Genomic DNA, 12,642 nt, shown 5'->3' with positions numbered 1-12,642 from the left:
TAGATTTTCTATAATTTTCTAAGCTTATGTTAAACTCTTGATTTCTGTTTTTAATTACTTCATAACTGTTAAATTAGTTTTCATTTATTTTTATTGTAATGAAACACAATTGTTCTTGTTCAATATTATTATGTTCTAATATTAAAATGTTTGTTAGTAATAACAGTTATGGCTCGTTTACCAATGCGAAAGAAGACACATATCGCCACAATTCTTATTTTACAACTGCAAATGATGGACATTGTGTGTCATATGCTTGTGGTTATTTCAGTTATTCTTAGAAAATATAAAAACAGACCTACAATAGGTTATGCACATGAAAGACTTCATGGACATAATATTAGATCACTTAATTTACATAAATTTGTATTTGAAAATGATAGACAAAGTGTTGATAATTGCCGAATGGATATGAGAGCATTTATCAAATTGTGTCACCTATTACAAAGTCAAGGTGGGTTAAAAGAGAGTCGATCTATGTCTATAGAAGAAATGGTTATTACTTTCCTTCATATTATATCCCACCATATTAATAATAGCGTTCTAAAACGTCAAACAGTAAGATCTGGTAAAACAATTAGTAGAGTTCTCTATACAGTGTCAGCTTCAGTCTTGAAACTGCATCTGATTCTTTTTAAAAAACCATAACCGATACAAGATAATTCAACAGACGATAGATGGAAATGGTTTAAGGTATTGTAACATAATTCTGAAATTACTTTTAAGTTAATCAGTAATGCTTAATACATAAATGGATACTAATAATGTAATTTAAATTTATTTGATAAATATAGGGATGTTTGGTTTCTCTAGATGGAACATATATTAAGGTTAATATTGCTTCAATCCATAAACCTAGGTACAGAACAAGAAAAAAATGAAATTGCGACAAATGTACTTGGTGTTTACACACCAAACAATTCATTTATGTTTTACCTGGGTAGAAGGTTCTGCAGCTGATGGTAGAATACTCAGAGATGCCATTAGTAGAATAAATGGTTTAAAAGTTCCACAAGGTCAATGCTTAGGTCATTAATACATATATATAAAAGAATGTAAACTTCTTACAAGTTTTGTATATTAATTCACTTTTTAAATTAAAATAATATAGGGTGTTACAACTTATGTGATGTTGGATACACAAATGGAGAGTGGTTTCTTGCACCATATAGAGGTTAAAGATACCACTTGAATGATTAGAGAGAAGGACACCAACCTACCAACCCTCAAGAATATTTCAACATGAAACATTCTCAAGCTAGGAATTGCATTGAGAGATGTTTTGACATATTGAAAGAGAGATTGACAATTTTAAGGGAAAATCATTTTATCCAGTGAAAACACAATGTAGACTCGTTTCCTCTTTTTGTTTTCTCTATAATTTCATAAGATCTGAGATTCCAATTGATCCTATTGAATCTGACTATACTAAAGATAATAGGCATGTTGAAGAGATTAATGAGGTAGAAATGATCAGACATTGTGAGCCAAGCAGTGTTTGGAGTGAGTGGAGAGACAAATTAGCACAATATATGTTTACTAGTTAGTTGGCGTCACATACTTTAGGATAGATGTTATTTTATGTTATGTATGGACTGCCTCCTTGTATTTTATCTAATGTTAGTGGTCATTACTTTCATGTATTTGACATCTTTATATTTTATGCCATAAACTTTATTAAAATTTTATGTATTTCTCTTCTATAAAATTTGAATTTTATTTGTTATGGACATTCATTACATATTATGTCATTCACTACATTTGATTTCTATTATGTTACTATTTTAAATTTTATTTATGATTATTATTGACAATGATGACATGTTTTATGTTATACATTTTTTATATATATTTTCTTAGATTGTTTTGAAGAGCAATATGTCAACATCAAATATGAAATCTCAAATGGGGAAACGGATAGCTGGAAATGTTAAGTCTATAGTTACTAAAAGGATGTGGACTAAACATGAGGATGTTGCACTTGTTGAATGCTTACATATTTTGGCAGAAGACCCACATTGGAAAGCTGATAATGGAACATTTAGATCAAGTTATCTATCTCATATTGAAAAGATGTTAGAAATAAAGCTTCCGACATCACAAATTAGGGCCCATCCATATATTGACTCTAGAGTGAAGCTACTCAAAAGATAATACAATGCTTTATCAGAAATGTTGAATATTGAAAGTGTATTTGGTTGGAATAAAGAAGAAAAATGTTTGACTGCACCAAAGGATGTGTTTGATGATTGGGTTAGAGTAAGTATTTTAATTGAATTTATCTTATTTCTGTACTCTTTGTTATCTACATAGGTAATTGTAAGATTTATTAAATATAAGATTTTATTATATTGTAGAGTCATCCAACTGCTGCTGGATTGAGAAACAAGTTATTTCCATTCTTTGACGATTTTGTTCAAATATTTGGAAAAGAAAGAGCAATAGGAACAGTAGTTGATGCAGTGGAACATCTTGATGTTGAAGACAATGTATTTATATATGCATCTGTTAAAGAGAGATATTGAATCAAGAGAAGATGTTGGTGCTTCAACTTGCCAAACATCTGATGCTACTGCCTCTACACCTGCAATGAAAAAAGTAGCTAGCAAGAAAAGGTCTCGAAGTGATGATGGGTTAACCGAGCTTGTACATGAGATAAGTAAGTTTGGTGCTGCATACCGAGAAACTGCCAAAGAAATTAAGGATATTATTACTTTATTGAAAAAGGAGGCAGAAAGAAATGATTGAAGAATGTCGATTTTCACAGAAATAATAAAAATTGAAGGCTTCTCCAATGATGAAATGCTAACTACAGGAGAGTATATTAGAAAAGATGAGCACAAGGTAGATTTCTTCTTTTATTTTCCAAAAGAATTCAAAAAGAGATTATGTGATTAAGCAATTAGTTAAATGCCATCATTTTAGACCATCATTTTGACCGTGGTCCTTCTACAATTATGTCGATCTCTTTTTTATTTTGACTTTAGAATATGGTCCCAACTTTTTTGTGTAGCTTCACCAAGTATATGTCAAGCTTTTGACTTGGAGAATTTTTTGTGTATATAATATAGCCAACATATATGATTAAATTTAGAATGTCATGGCTATTATATTTTGTAAGTCTGAATATTGCTCAAACTTTTGATGGTTAATGTTATACTTTTAAGTTATTGTTCAAGTCACCAATGGGATTCTCAAATAACACACTGAAGATAAATGTGCCCCAGAGAACTCATATCTGTTTAGCACTGATTGGAACCCGAACAGGTCTTAACCTTGGTAGCAAATCTACTGTAAGTTTGTAATAATGGATGCTCAACCAAAGCTTTTGAATTTTAAAGGATACAATAATTTATAATTGTTCATGTCACGATTATATGCTGTGAAACTTTGCTGAAATAGACGCAGGTGCCTCCGAGATCACTTAGATGCATTAAGCACTTCCGATAATACAAATTTTGGTAAGAGAGAAAAGTGGAAGGTCTTTGTTTTGTGGACTCTCGCTGGTCATGATTGGCACTATATCTTTGTCAAACATTAAAACATAAATTTGCATTACTGGTATTTAGAAGCTAATATATTGATGCATCATCAATAAAACCTAGCTCATGCAACAGCATCCTCATTGGATTTATGATCGTATACAAGCTTAATTACCGTTCATAAGTCCTTTTGATCCAAGGCAACTAGGTACCTTACTAGATACATACAATATTTCTTTTGTTATTTCCAATGCAAATGTTTTAAGGTGTATTCATGACTTTTTATTTTTCTCGAGTAGAGGTATCATCTTTGTTCTGGCTATAGTTATGATTCAAGACTTTTATGTGACCATAAGCCTATAAAGTTGAACTTTTAGTTCAGATTCTAGAACTGTTTCAACTCAAACAGAGGTTTACTTGGTGCTTTGGGTGTTGGTTTTGAGTTATATCAAGGTTGAGATGTTAGACCATGGATTTTGACTTTGGGTAGCAAGCAAGGGCCATTTTGGACTCCAAACAAAGAAAATTGAATTTGATGGAAAATTGTAGGACGAGTTGTTTTTAACTTGTAGTATGTAGAGTTTATCAAATTCTATGTACTTTTGACATCTTCAAGTAATTAGATGGCAAGTGAGGCTAGAAAAACAATGCATAACCTACTAGAAATAGGGGCCTTAATTTTTTTCCATATTGATGGCTTGATTACAGCGGAAGAAGAAAATTAAGATGTTAAATTATCTAAGAATCACTTGAATCAAATTTTGATTTTTTTGGATAATTATTAAAATTACACATTAATTTTGTTAAATGCGTAAGTAATAAATAAATATTAATTATGTACCAAAAGAAATATAGAAATATTAATTTATAATTTTATATAATATATATAATTTTGATTTTTGTTTAATTGTATATATAAAATTTTAATTTAATTATACACATTTAAAAAGTAAATGCATTCATTTATAATAAAGTCATATTTGTACATTTTGGTAGGAGTAAAATGGTTCATCTATTAAAATGTTCATATGCTTATTTAGTTAAATGTTTATGTAAAATTTTAATATATTGTTATATAAATTATGTAAAATTTAATATTAATTAAAATAAAAATAATATATGACATATTTACTCTTTTATTCTACTAATTTATCTTTTAAATTTTATAAAAAAATTTATATATAAATTTTATTAAAAAGTATATATATATTTATATTAAAAATAATAAAGTAATATATTCTCGATGAATTTTTATATAAATATTTTCATTTAAATATTTAGAATTCCACTAGTTAAAAAATATAGAACAAGGATAATTTCGTAAAATATACATTTCAGCAATCTTTTATTCCTTCAACCAAACATTGTAATCTTACATTCCTGTCAAACAAACCAAACATAGAAATGTAACATTCCCAGTAATGTGTTAGGTAATGTTACATTCCGGTAATCCTATTCCCGAAGGTAATCGTACATTCCGTGAACCAAACGCACCATGAGGGTTTTTCGTTATTACCTTACACGTTGAATAAATTTATTAAATTGAAATATTTTATATTAATGTCATTGAGGGTTTTTTTATTCATAATCTAGTGGGATGAGACATTAGATCCCTTAAATAAGGTCAAAGTTTCGAATCCTGCTGAAAACTGGATTGCGAATAGAGCAAACTGGGTTGGGAGGGTCACCATTGTTTCTGTAATACCCGATCCGAAATAATCAATCAATAAATCGGATACCGGTAGTTACAAAAAAATAACATAATTAAAAAATTATTTAATGATCGAACACATGATTAACAAGTTTATATACATATTTTTTATCGCTTTATGATGTGATCACTCATTGCAATGGTGGATCCAGATATTTAGAAATGGGTTCAAAATTTTAATTTTTTAAAATAATGAGTATGCAATTTTTTTTTCTTTTCCACTTAAAATATTATACTAAATTTAATTATTTTCCCAAAATAAGCTTAGTGCATATGCCCCTGACTCATTGAATAAATTTTTATGAGTATATTTATAATATAAAATATTTTCACTTATATTATGAATGCAATAAAATCTAATAGTTGCTATTTTTAAATTCATACGTTGTAATGATTTAATTTTTTTGGAGGAGACAGACTCTGAACTGTGATTGAACGAATCATATCAACGGCGGCAGATTTCTCTGTGATAAGTGCGATATTGTGTGAAGTAAAGAAACGGGCGTTAGATTTTCATGCATGGTCATTTCATTTCGTCCCAAGGTGTAATAACACAGTGGCTCACCTGTTGGTAACGGACCAGAGATGGGACAGGACAAACAGATACTGGGTTGAAGAGGTACCGGACGCCGTTGAAGCTCAAGCGGCCCAGGACAGGAGACGGATAGATTCACCGTAGCTGGAGCGAAGAGGGCTGCGTTCAGACAACGTTGATGATCGATTCTAGATGTGTTTTTCATTGCTGAAGCATCTCACCGATTTGTTTGGCAATATTATATTAACCCCTCAATTATTTTTTTAACAGTAACCCCAAAATAGATTTATTGAAAAATACTCTTCAAACTGCACACGTCACTACAAGAAAATATACTTTTTAATGACACACGAACAATGATACACGCTAATTTATGACTTGCAAAAACTGTGTCATAAAAAAAAGGTTATGTTTCTTAAAATATGAACGATTTTTTACTTACAATAATGTGTGTCATATTTAATAGTCATAATCCAAAAAATTTACAAAACACGGAGTACACTTTTTAAATGTGTGTCATCTATAAAAGTCGTCTTTTAATTTTCCTCCCATTATTTTCATCCTTTCCTGCTTCTTCCCCCTCGATAATTATCAGTTCACTCCGCATGCTTCCCCTTTTTCTCTTTTTCCCTTTTTCCTTTTGTCCAAAACACCATCTTCTCGAAGGGATTATGTTATCTTTTTGTTGCAGTGATTTTGCATACAACTACCTCGAAGGGACCATTCCAAGTGAATGTGTTTCAATGAATTTGACTTTTGCATCCACTGTCACGTACGATAGCCGAGCAATTGTCATTGGCGGGAAACGCCGCGTTTTGGTATCCGACTCCATTCACTACCCTCACAGCACCCCTGATGTAAGCTTGAATTTTCTGTCATTTTCCCCTCGTTTTCCCTTTACATGTTTTTGGAAGAGGAAAAAATGTGTATCATGTTTTCAGATGTGGCCAGACCTTATACAAAAATCCAAAGACGGAGGATTAGATATGATCGAAACTTACGTTTTCTAGAATCTGCACGAACCAATTCGAAACCAGGTTTTGCCTTTTTTTTCCTCTTCAGTTGCTGTGCTAAAACTGTTCTGAACTTATGCACTAAAAATTAATCCCATTGATTATTTCCCTGAGTTTTGATTATCGATGTTTACAGTATAATTTCGAAGGAAGAAATGATTTGGTTAAATTTGTGAAGTTAGTTGCAGCAACTGATCTTTATGTTCATCTGCGCATCGGACCATATGTTTGTGTTGAATGGAATTATGGGTAAAATTTTATTTATTTATTTATTTATTTGTTTTTGGGTATGTTTAATTTTCTTTTATTTGTTGATAAAATATTTGCAGTGGATTTCCTCTTTGGTTACATTTTATACTCGGGATCAAGTTCCGAACTGATAACGAACCATTTAAGGTAATATATTTATCCATAAAATATTATTAATTTATTATTTATATAAATTAATCTCTTCTTTATTCATCATTCTCTTCTGTTTCGTAAAGTTCACTGAAATTGTTGGAAGGACTGTTAGCTAAAATGATTAAAAACAAGTGTAAAAATGTTTTTTAGGCAGAAATGCAGAGGTTTACGGCCAAAATTGTGGACATGATGAAGCAAGAGAAATTGTATGCATCACAAGGAGGACCCATTATTTTGTCACAGGTATAAGTTTTGTCTTTGCTCTTTTCTTCTCTAACTTTCTTATGAACAATTCATGTTGTTGTTTTCGGTGCTATAATATTTCCCCTAATGGTTTTCTGGGTTTTCTTATACAGATTGAAAATGAATATGGAAACATTGATTCAGCATACGAGGTAGGTACAAAACCATATATTAAATGGGCAGCTGATATGGCTGTCTCATTGGATACTGGAGTTCCCTGGGTCATGTGCCAGCAATTTGATGCTCTTTGCCCCATTGTAAGTTTGGGGTTTCAAGATTTAGGTTTTTTACTTGCAATTTTGATCATAGTTAATCGTTTCGCTTGGAATTTTCATGTTTTAGTCAAAAGAGGTTTCAATATGTTTCTTGTTTGTTTTGAAAATCAGGGCATTGGTTGGTTTTTGATACATAATTTCTTCTTTTATCTTGGCAATGACAGATTAACACCTGTAATGGATTTTACTGTGATCAATTCACTCCAAATTCTAATAAGAAACCAAAAAGTGGACCGAGAATTGGTTTGGATGATATGGTGTCCAAGTCCAACTCGTCAATATAATTTACAATCTGACTTCTACTTAGTAGCTATTTTGGTGATATGGATTAAATGTCTCCATCATAATTTTGATTGCTTCCTTCTCTTATTCAACGTTTTATCAAAAAGTATTTCTTCTTCATTACTTCCCAATATATTTCAAATGCTAGGTTCCTTTCATTTGGTGGTGTCGTTCCCTAAATACTTGTAGAAGACCTAGCATTTGCGGTTGCATGGTTTTACCAAAGAGGTGGAACTTTCCAAAACTATTATATGGTAATCATAATTGGAGTTTCAAATGTGTTTGTACATTGGCTTTTATAGTAATAAAATTCAATCCTAGAACCTAGTATGCAGTCTCGTTTCGAATGAAACTTACAGGTCAATTTTTTTTGGTTTCTCTTAAAACAGTATCATGGTGGAACAAACTTTGGCAGGACTACAGGTGGACCCTTCATTGCTACTAGTTATGATTATGATGCTCTGATCGATGAGTACGGTATGTCTTCAGTCAATCTAATAAAAATTGTTAGCACTTCTAAGCATCTACTTGGCCTCCTATAACATACTTGAGGTTATCATCTTGTATGCAACTTGACTCATATCGATGGTTTTTACAATAGAATGAGTAATGTAAAACCATGATTATTCGGTTTATAATTTCATAAACGACATCTTCTAAGTTTCACTTGTATTCCAATTCACTGTTTTTTTTTTCAGGACTTGTTAGACAACCTAAGTGGGGTCACCTAAGAGATGTTCATAAGGCTATAAAGCTTTGTGAAGAAGCACTGATAGCCACTGATCCTACCATTTCCTCCTTGGGTCCAAACTTGGAGGTATTTTCCATATTTATTCTCTTCATTTCTCATTTTAAAAGAGAACCTTACTTCTTTGCTTCTATGTTGGTTATGAATAAGAACTCAAGGAGGGCTGCCTCTTTATTACTTCTTTGTCTGATTGGTGAGCAAGGGTCCCGTTGAAATCTCAAGGATCATAATATTTTATACACATAAATGACAAAAGATAAATCACTTTTTTATGATCATAAACTCTTCTTAAGACTTTTCTCGAGAACAAAATATACTCAGGCTATTATTGAAAGATATAGTTGAAAATCAATTAACAATGGCCCAACAGTTTCTTCTACCATATCTTGTTCAAATTAATCTGTTCATCGACGTATTTCCTTCTTCTTCCCAGGCTGCTGTATATAAAACAAGATCATTATGTTATGCTTTTCTTGCCAATGTGGACACTAAATCTGATGCAACTATTAAATTCAATGGTAATTCATATCTTTTGCCTGCGTGGTCTGTCAGTATCTTATCAGACTGCAAGAATGTGGTTTTGAACACTGCCAAGGTATGCTTCATTAGCAAATTCTCCACCCACTTCAAGTTTTGTTTAGCTTCATTAGCAGCTTAACCATCTTGCTTCTTGTTCTAGATTTTCATGCCATAACTAGTCAAGATTCTTTATGACAAGTTTCTTTGAAACATTGGAATGAATAACATAAATCATGTAAAACTAGCTTTTTTATCTTCTCTTACAAAAGGATCATAGCTGAAAATTCAAGTTGTCATTATTTTTGGGTTCATATAACCTAACTCTGCAAAAGAGACTGTCTGAAAACCTCCCTCGCAGTTGTACAATGTATTTCTTCCTCGGATTAGGTCAGTCTTTTAGGATCTCAATCGGCTTTTACCTTTGATCAAATGAAATGGGGGGATACATATTTAACAAGCTAACTGCAATAAACCTTCCATATCGGTTGTTAAGTATAATGTGATGAGTTTATGATTATTTTCACTTTAGAACACTAATCGGATCATTTCTGTAGATTGTGTCTGCTTCATCTGTCATGGATTGCTTGCATTTATATTTACTTAATTATGTCAATTTGTTCTTTCAAGTAACTCATATAGTTTTATTCTTCAAATGACATATTAACTCTCAGACTGTGATTCCTAGCTTCATGCATGAATCTTTGAATACTAATGCCAACTCAACTGACTCAAGTGATTTCTCTGAATTTTCTTTAAAGTTGCACACATAGAGATTGAATGTAGTAAATATACCCTCTACTTATTGTATAAATTTACTTGTTTGAAAAGTCCCCCAAAATATACGCTTCTCGTAGTTGTCATGGATACCAGGAAAATGTTGGTCGTCTGGATCGTTGCAATGTTTTGCTTTAGCTTGCTTAGATTTGCTGAGTCTAAGGAGGCCAAAGAATAAGGTGAGTCAACGTTCAAGATCTGATTTTTATTTATGGTAGTTTCATTTTGTTTATGAGATTGTGGGGGAAAACGAGCGTAAGAGCTCTTGAAATGATTTGCTATGATGATTCTACATACTAATTGTAATCGTGAGCAGTAGTATTTAACTGCTTTATGTTATCTTTTTGTTGTAGTGATTTTACATACAACTACCTCGAAGGGACCATTGCAAGTGAATGTGCTTCAATGAATTTGATTTTTATGTAAGTTTTTAGAACTCCTAACATAAGTTTATTCTCTTAAAATATCAACCTGAAAGTTTTTGTGCAGCTCTCTTCTAGTAAATCACTTGTCAGGAGAAATTCCGAAGTACCTGGGAAAATTTACCAGTCTCACATATCAGTATGTTCTGAACCTTTGTTATTATAGTTATTCAGTTAGATTTTTCAGGGTGCGATAACGATTGACTTCCTAGAAAAATTTGCATTGCAAAATCAAAACATCAAACTCTATTAGTTTGATTTTTATTAGATGTTGTAGGTGCTAGAAAATTATAGACTTTTCATATTCCTTTTTTCACTCGGAAGGAAATTTATTAAGGATGTTGGATGCTTATCTTTATCAGGAATCTTGAAGCAAACCAATTTTCGGGCCCTGTACCACCTGCACTTGGGGATTTAGTGAACTTGGAAACTTTGTAAGGAAAAACTCAGTACATTCTTCTTCTTTGTTTAATATTTTATGATTCTCTTAATTTCTTGTTAAATTGGCCTTGATCAAATGATTTGTTTTCATGCTCATTGAAATTTCAGGATGCTCTCCTTCAATCAGTTAACTCAGAATTTTCCAGTGACGTTTAGTTTACTAAGAAATCTAACTGACTTGTAAGTTTCTTCAAATTTTCCTCTATTTTAAACCACGTATCTAGACACGTTCATAGGATCAACACTGATGTGTTTGCAAATATTGCATTTATCCGTTGTGCAGGAGGATTAGTGATATAAATGGGCCAAGTCAGGATTTTCTTGTGCTCAGAAACATGAAACGCCTACTGACATTGTATGTTTTGTGCTCAAATTATTAAATATTTTGAAGGTTCCATCTATATATTATTCATTTTGACAGAACATAATCCCGTTATATTTGTATAGGGTTTAAAGGAATCTTATGTGACAAACTTTATTAAGTCGTGATATTTTGTATCGACATATGATTACAATATTTTGTATCAATTAATGTGAATATATTGTATGTAAATGGATTGCTTATATATAATATGATATATATATATTTAGTATTATGAGGCATTAAATGTGATTTAGTTTGATTATTTTTAAATCTACAATATATATATATATATATATATATATATATATATATATATAATTTACGACATACAATCACGACACATGAATGTGTGTCATCTTTTCTAATGACGTGTGCTTCAATGACATGTAATGTAAGTCATAAATGCGTGTCATAAATTTATGACACACAAATGTGTGTCGTCTTCATTTATGATGGGGGCTTCAATGACGCGCAATGAGCATCATAAATACGTGTCATAAATGCGTGTCATAAATTTATGATGCACAATTGCGTGTCATTTGAGATTTATGTCGGTGGCTTCAACGACAGGCATTTGTGTGTCATCCGCACCCATAGATGACGTGCAATGCGTGTCATTAAAGGGGTTTTTTCTAGTAGTGCGTAAGACTATCTCACGTCCTATCCAGTGCGAGAACATTTCTCGTAATCCATAAGGCACGAAGAATGTCTGACGTGGATGACCTTTTCAGATGACATAATTTATTTAATATCTCGCATTTTGCGTAAAGCGAGGTTCTCGAGAAAATGAACCCCTGTGAAGAATTTATCGTGAGTGATATTCAAGGTACCTCGCGTTTTCCAAAATGTGAGGTCTTTTAGAATTAATTTAATCATTTTATTTTTATTGCATTGTATTTAATAAAGTTACATAACCTCTACATTTTATTTTGATTACGTAATATTTGGTGTAATAACATTTTAAAAAAGTAGATTCTCATACAAATAGACACTAATAACGCCAATAATATTAAACATGTAGATTGTTATATAAATAGAAACTAATAATATTGAACATGATAGTCATGTACATCTTGACGAAACAAACTTGCTTAATTATTCCAAAAATAAGAACTATAACAAGTACATAGAATGTCATAATATCCGCACCAACGTTGGAGGTCTTTTTACGCACACAGTTGGTAGAACAACTGTAGTCTTTGATTTGTTCTGTAAAGGCAACGTGATGACGATGCCACGACTGTAAATGTTGAAACAGATTTTTCTCCAGACGAAGAACAAGTAAACTTTCAAAAGATCAAGAGCTCTCACAATTTGAAGTCCCTCATCCCTCGATTTTCCCCCATAACAAAATAGAATAAGGCCATAGACATATATGGCGTTGATGTTACCTCCATCGGCTGCTTGCTTCAATAAAAGAAGACCGACGTC

At 31.7% G+C, this 12,642-nt stretch overlaps 1 long non-coding RNA gene and 1 pseudogene across 1 annotated transcript; both read left to right on the top strand.

The window, feature by feature from the left end:
- The first annotated feature begins 1,905 nt into the window (after window positions 1-1,905).
- On the top strand, window positions 1,906-9,980 carry LOC120121923 (annotated as a pseudogene).
- Window positions 9,981-10,437: 457 nt separating this feature from the next.
- On the top strand, window positions 10,438-10,979 carry LOC120121891. Its single transcript, XR_005516025.1, has 3 exons — window positions 10,438-10,545; window positions 10,769-10,840; window positions 10,956-10,979. It is a non-coding gene; the product is annotated as an uncharacterized LOC120121891 (long non-coding RNA).
- Window positions 10,980-12,642: the final 1,663 nt, after the last annotated feature.

The sequence above is a fragment of the Hibiscus syriacus genome, unplaced genomic scaffold, assembly GCF_006381635.1.
Source record: "Hibiscus syriacus cultivar Baekdansim isolate YM2019G1 unplaced genomic scaffold, ASM638163v2 tig00110383_pilon, whole genome shotgun sequence".
NCBI classification, from domain to species: Eukaryota; Viridiplantae; Streptophyta; class Magnoliopsida; order Malvales; family Malvaceae; genus Hibiscus; species Hibiscus syriacus.
Note: the sequence above shows the minus strand (reverse complement) of the source record. Positions and strands in the feature narration are given on the sequence as shown.